This window comes from Anneissia japonica, unplaced genomic scaffold (genome assembly GCF_011630105.1).
Source record: "Anneissia japonica isolate Jap-2015-1 unplaced genomic scaffold, ASM1163010v1 scaffold5330_len1712360_cov203, whole genome shotgun sequence".
Classification (NCBI taxonomy): Eukaryota; Metazoa; Echinodermata; class Crinoidea; order Comatulida; family Comatulidae; genus Anneissia; species Anneissia japonica.
The window spans coordinates 1,309,131-1,316,681 of record NW_022711894.1 but is presented as its reverse complement, the minus strand read 5'-3'; the positions used below and the strand labels follow the sequence as shown (position 1 = coordinate 1,316,681).

General features: G+C 34.8%; 1 long non-coding RNA gene across 1 annotated transcript in view; it reads right to left on the bottom strand.

Annotated features, from left to right (window-relative positions):
- Positions 1–3,093, bottom strand: part of LOC117107642 — a 29,101-nt gene extending 26,008 nt beyond the window's left edge. The window contains exon 1 of the long non-coding RNA XR_004445265.1: positions 2,744–3,093. This is a non-coding gene — a long non-coding RNA (uncharacterized LOC117107642). The remainder of the gene's footprint in view (positions 1–2,743) is intronic.
- Positions 3,094–7,551: the final 4,458 nt, after the last annotated feature.

Genomic DNA, 7,551 nt, shown 5'->3' with positions numbered 1-7,551 from the left:
TGTATATATATATATATATATATATTATATATACATATGTATATGCATATGTATGGATGTATATGCTGATAATATTTGCGATACGTTCCATAATTCCGTTTTGTTTATAGGGATTTTTTGGTTATGGGGAACAAGCGTTGATTTTTGTACTGCATACAATATCATCAAAGAAGTGCTCCTTCCATTAATACACGTAAGCCTCAAGACATTTAGGCATCACCTGAGTCTCATATTATTTGAAAACAAATCCTAATTAGTACAGAGCGAAATAGAAGACAAAAGCAATGGAATTAATAGATGGACGTTATCCCGATACACAATCAGCCTTTAAGAGAGGCAAGTGGAATATGTCTTCGTCGATACTGCCAAGATTAAGCTTGCTAGATAATTCTGCTGTGACTTTTTTTTTTTTGCTATAATAATATAGGTCAGTGTATTAATAATTTTATTACGATGATACGGCATTCCTCTTACATGATTATTATGCAGTCGTTAATCTGACGATTTGTTCGAAGACATCGGGTGAAAAAAAAAACCGGGGAAGGGTGATTTAAAATACAGTAACTGGTCGATGACGTTTTCACCATAGTGATGTGGTTCGCATAACCGATAGCAAATGTCGAAACCCATGATTGGTAGCCTGGACGTCCGTTTGTAAGACCTTGGGAATTTTAATATGATGGACGACACTCTTTAAGGTAAAAACGGGATCATATTCATACTATTTCTGGCCTAGGATAATAAATGTCTCAAAACAGCGTCACTAATTAATCATAGGGCAGGTTCGTTGAAATCTTATGAAACGATAACTTCCGAACACAGAAACAAATCATGTAAATTGGGGGTTTTGCTGACAAACGTATTATACACCACCTTTACGAGATTTATGAAAAAATAAGATTGCAATTATTTTACGACGATAGTGGTTTGTTCACATAGCATCAGCGAGGGTCAAAGTTGAAAGAAAACTTAAATTTAAATCGGATGGAAATGCAGATGACGGTTTACCTGGGAGCATGAGAAGCTTGACATTATTTTCATTAATCTTTAAATATTTGATATTCCCATGTGTCCTCATGTATATTGATTGAAACAAATCATATTTTTACGAGCCGTATGCATCGTTCTTGAATCACATGTCTGAGTTACGGTAGACACTATACCGGAGTAATTAACTATTATTATGATATTTATGTATACAGTAGTATTAAATTTCGATATTTATATGTAGACAGTTAAAAGGTATTAGGAGTATACCTTATGCAGTACTCCATAGGAAGTTTGAATAGCAGCCAGTAAATATAAAATTTAAACTTATTGAATGAATAGGCTTAGGTACGTACAAAAACATTTTAGTATACTGTTTAATTGTTGTGTTTTAGTGGGATTTTTTAAAGATTTTTTCTACGATGTAATTTCTTTTTGGACAAAATAATAAGTAATAATAAATGAAGTAATTTAACTCAGACGATGGTGGATCCAGATTTTTTTTTCTGCTGGAGTGCCGCGAGGGCAAGCGGACTTATAGTCCGAAAGGGGCGGAAATTTTAGCACTAGAGGAAAGGTTTACAGTGTACCCTTACCTATGTTGGGTTAGGTATTGCAGGGCTCTTATTTCTCTACCTAAATTATTTCACACTTGGTTAGTGGATTTTTTTTGCTGCTGCCGGGCCACAACAACCGCCAGTAGTGACACTCTTCAGATAAAATTTTATCTCAAGGGTGTGTCACACCATGTGTGTGGTACGAAACTAAGTAGTAATAAAATGTTTTATCTGAAGAGTGGCACACCATGTGTGTGGTACGAAACTAAGTAGTAATAAAATGTCTAAACTACTGATGAAACTCGCTTTTTATTTATTTATATCCGCTCTGGTCGACCATTAAGCACTCTGCTGGTAATACTTGCGATACGTTCCATAGTTTATTTCCGTTATATATATATATTGTATAGTGTGATTCCACGTAGGTGTATATAGATTTTATATCTATATTATTCAAATAATTTATCATACACAGCTACAATAATTTAGTTTAACATTGTTCTTCGAGTTATAGATCTATGCATAAAACTCATACGCATTTCAATACCCCAAATGTGCATGTATAACCCTAAATGTTCGCAGGTATGCCTATCGTGCGTAAAGGGCCAAGTTAAAACTATAAATAGTTCATAATTATCAGGCCACACTGCCTACCTCGAGTGACCAACAAGAGTAAGTTTCTACTAGGCCTACTAGTGTCAAAATTCAAATAACAAAAATTTTAATTGGATTTTACGTTATTAGTTACATCCGTCGAATTCCTTACAACCAGTTAAACACAAGAACCTTCAGAGGGCCTCATTTATCTATATTATGAACCCCTGGAGTTCAGCAATCAGCATATGAATCGTTCGTTATATGCCTATGTTATTTCCACTGAGCATTAACACATTTTTTTTAAAGAATAAACGTTCATTAGTATAGGCCTACTGTTAGTGATAGAAAATTCATTTTGCACAAATCACGAACGTTCTGCGGCGTGAACGACGTAGAATCGCTGGATTTTATGGCTATATATCCGTACTACAGGAGAGAGCGTATAGATAAATCAGTCGTGTAAATAATGGATGCGTCTTGTCCTGCCAGAAGCAACCGTTGCTTATGCAGTGGAAACTGATTTAGATTCTGTATCTATGTTGGGATATACTAGCCTAGAATAAATAAAGCCAGAAAATCATGCTAAAATGAAACGAACTTACCCATAAAGTCAGACAGTGCTTTTAGATACAGAGTCAAAATACAGTATCCCGCTTGGCCCGTTCTCTATCAATTCTGTGAGTTGTGAGCGTGCGCTCTCGGACAAAAATAAAATCCAACGGACAGATAATTTTCCTATGCCGAAACAGCGAGCGGTGCAATTAATATCATAAACCATATGGTGTCTTGGGCTATGAATAAACGGCGCGCATTCTCTCTCACGGACGTAATCTCTGGACTAGTTTATACATAGTCAATAGAAAAAGCTGTCGACTACTGTATCTGAAATTTCTTTAAATGTGGCAGGTAAAGAGTGCGTGTGATATACATTGATAATTAGTTCATTCGTAGAGCGTATTCTATTTTCATTAGGGATTTTATTTCTTTGGAAAGAACAGCTTTATGTAGTGTTCGTGACTCAGTGATTAATACCTCGACTGGAATTCTGTGACGTCATCATAGAAACGCTCCGGGCATGTGTAGCAGTTATAGAGTCCAAGTTGAACTAGATGAAAACTATAATAGTTTCGAAATTATTAATTTTTGAGTGTTTAATCTGTAAGTTTGGATTTGTGCGGATAATTAACGCAATAACGCTTGGGGAAACGTGACGAGTAACATTCATGACGACATTGGTGTTTGACGTCGTCAAGTTACATGGGGTATTAGGATATCGATTGTCATGGATAGTTATCACGTGACATGCTTCTGATGATGGGTTGACTGTAACTCTGTAGAGATGTTACAATTTGGAATGATAAAATGAATAGGTTTAGATAATAGTGGTGCCCTCCATTAGTCTGCTGTATAAAATTCAGTACACAACTTTCAATAACTTTAAGTGCGTACATTGATTTAACATAAGCTGTTGGGGCGCCTTGGCTCCTTCATCCGAGTTTTGATTCCGGGCTTTAATGAGTATGGGTCTGACATGATGACAGGACCTAATTTAGGCCTACAGAGCGTTATGCAATGAAAGAAGTATTAACGATATTGGCTTTAATGGGAATAATATTAGTGCACTGGCCCTTATGGATATCATTAGCGAACATTTCATGTTGGAAAATATCTACCCCCTCCTGTTGTATAAGAAGAAAATAAGAGTTTGACATTAATGCACACGTTTGTGATAATAATAACATTAGCCACTTAAATTAGATCAGTTATTGTCAGCCATTGACTAGACAATCTAGTTGGCATTATTACTTCTCATGATGTTTATTTATTGATAAGTTAGACATTAATGCGCGTGTAAGTGGATGAGCAAGAACTAATGCACACGCAAGTGATATATAACATGAAAGGACACGCAAGTGTGAATGCGCATTTAAGTGATGAGTAGATCATGATGTACATGCAAGATGAGTATGAATTAATGCGCATCGAAGTGATGATTATTACATTAACGTTCATGTAAGTGATGAGTATGACATTAATGTGCATGTAAGTGGTGACATTAACGTGCATGCAAGTGATACGTATGACATTAACGTGCATGCAAGTGATACGTATGACATTAACGTGCATGCAAGTGATACGTATGACATTAACGTGCATGTATGTGATGAGTATGACATTAACGTGCATGTAAGTGATGAGTATGACATTAACGTTCATGTTAGTGATGAGTATGACATTAACGTTCATGTTAGTGATGAGTATGGCATTATTGTACATGTAAGTAAGCCTATGACATTAATGCGCGTACCAGGAATGAGTATGACATTAATGTTCATTTAAGTGATGAGTATGACATTAATGTGCATGTAAGTGACGAGTATGACATTAATGGGCACGCCAGTAATGAGTATGACATTGCTCATATGTAAGTAGTGAGTGATAATAATGCGCTGTAAGTGATGAGTATGTAATGCGTACGCCAGTAATGTATGACATTAATGCGCACGCCATTAACGAGTATGACATTGCTCATGTAAGTGGCGAGTGACATTAATGCGCTGTAAGTAATGTCTATGGCACTAATGTGCACGCCAGTAATGAGTAATGACATTGGGCTTGTAAGTGATGAGTTGACATTAATGCGTATATGTAAATGATGAGTAAGACATTCGTTCGCACGTACAGATGTGGTAGTCATATCAATATCATAGGCCTCGTACCTGACATTATTCAAAATTACTTTACCATTCATTTATCATTTCATTTCTATTTTCTTTAATCTCAGTGTTGAGTACAGCATTAATGTGTATCAAAGTGACGAGTCTGACATTGATGTGTAGACGATCCTTTGATCTACATCTAAAATATATTTCTTCACGGTTGCTGCATCAAAAAATTGTATTCATATAAATACAAATTTCCCTCATTAAGCAGTGATGCTCACCATTTTTAACGGTAACACATTCTTGAGAGGTCATAATGATGAATGTTAGCAACAAACAAATTGAGCGTCAATCATAACTTTCGTTCCAACCAATCCGCTTCAACTCGAGTCTGCGCAAATAGTGCTATAGTTAATCGGATATGTTTTAATCGTAAATTGTTATTTTCAATTGTTGCGGATACATAGCTAGTTTACCAAGAATAACTATGATAATAATGTTTATATAACAGTAATGAGTCTTTCTCATGCTAACATCTGACTGCGACGACGAAAAGCTAGTTTTTAGCTTTAATTGGCGATTCATCATCAGCGTGAAACTTTGCTGAGCAAGAATATCAAGCGCTGAAGTACTTATCGCATTTCTTCCTCCATGGTTAATTTCACTGTTCCCTGGTTAAAGTTAAAACTCACCTTTTCATGGAGCCCCCTAAATGTGTACCTCAGTCAGCTCCCATATAAATGTTCTTATACATACACTACACTTTTTTTTTAAGAACCAGTAAGATTTTGCACAGGCTCAGTGTTTTTTTGACGATTACAGGCTCAAAATGTTCTGATTTTGTTCTTCACACTTTTTAAACATTGAAAATTATTATTTTACAGAAGTATATTACTGTAATGTATTTAAAATAGAGGGTAGGCCCTATTACATAGTCACATCTACTACAAAAAAGATACAGATTTGTTGGTTTTTCTATTTAAAAAAATAATAAAAACTTCACTTTACATTTTACCTCTGCCTCAATTTGTTGTTGTTTTATGATTAATCTTTAAGCAATTTCAGCCTCCGTGTTCTTATAAAAAAATATAAAAAGTGTAATACTATTGCTACTGATACTGCCATCTACTTCATTACTATAGGATTCAGTGGGCGCAAGAATTTGTCCGACGGAGGGTCCGATGCATCAATGTGTACAAAGTACAATATACAATAAATTAATGTGAACATGAGATAATTATAAAGGCGTGGGGGAACTGGAGGGGGGGGGTGGAACATTTTCTAGGGAAATTGAAATCCCCACCCCCGGTAGGGCCTCCACTGATACAGATTCATATGACTGACACTTATTTATTCTCTTTCTTTCCAAGAACATCATCGAAAACAACAAACTTACCCATCCATTAATTGCTTGCCTGAATGAATTTAAGAATTCCATTTTTAATTTTATCAAATAAGTTTTCTTTCACTGATAAACTTTCAGGTTAAGACCTCATATCTTGCCATTGGTATCCATGTAATCCAGTGCTATCATGTCTTTATATTGTTTCGTTATGCATAAATTCTGGATATAAATAATATAAATCCCAGACTTCTAAGTTCACAGCCAAGGTAGTGAACTAGTACATCAACGTAACATTAACTGGGGAGCGTTTGTCCTTCTTCAGATGGTCCTGGTAATGCGAGGTGGTACCGTACCGTAGTTGAAATATACCGTCTAATACCGGTATATGATCTAACCATTAAATTCAATGACAACTGTGGTATTTAGTCATCAGTACTTAAGGTGAATGACCAACGAAATCTTTACCTCTAATTCCTATACTTGGAAATAGCTTAAAAGTCAAATATATGTTGCAGTTAAGAAACTATTAGTCACTCATGAATATGTAATAAACACTGATATCCTTGTATATACTTGTACATATGTAAAATAAATACTATTAGACTAGCGCTTAATTGATTCACTTGTGTCTTATATTTAACATCGAACCCTAAAATTAAAAAAAAACAATATTAATTTTTTTCATGTAATAATCTTCCAACTAAACACAGGTGGGCTTTCACACAATTAAAAAAATAATCAGATTCCTAAAATATAATAGACCTTTCCAGAGTGTCAATCAAACTTAACAACTGACTAATTAAAACAGCGCTAGAAATACGCGCGCGTCTCACAAATACACGTGTTGTCCCTACCAACGGACGTGTTCGCGTATGTTTTAACACGTTTTAACGTAATTGCTTGTGGGACCTTAGCAACAATATCCAAGGGGCGGGGCTTAGCGGAAAGCTCCATTAATTAAACACACTGTCATGTTCTGGACTCCACAATTAAAGCTTGCTTACCGTGCGGTACTTTTTCAATAAAAGTTACAAATATTTAAAATTTATTTTCATTTTAAATTAATTTTATTTCAATCAGAATTTTAAAAAGTAGGCACATAGAATTATAGAATTTTTGATTAATTATGGAAACTAAATTGTTGAATTTTAATTTAACTTGTATTTAAAAATAAGAAATTTAAAAAAAAACGAAGACCGAAGACCCGAAAAACGAAGACCTTCAATTATTTCTCAATTATCTTAATTAAAGTATTTCAAAATCATCATAAAACAGTTGCCACTATACTGTCAGTAGGTACCGGTACTAAATATTAAATATCTTAATAACCCTTTCAAAGCATAATCTTTAAAAGAACCTTATGTTAGTATAGATACATTACCACCTTTTCGATTGATGATGA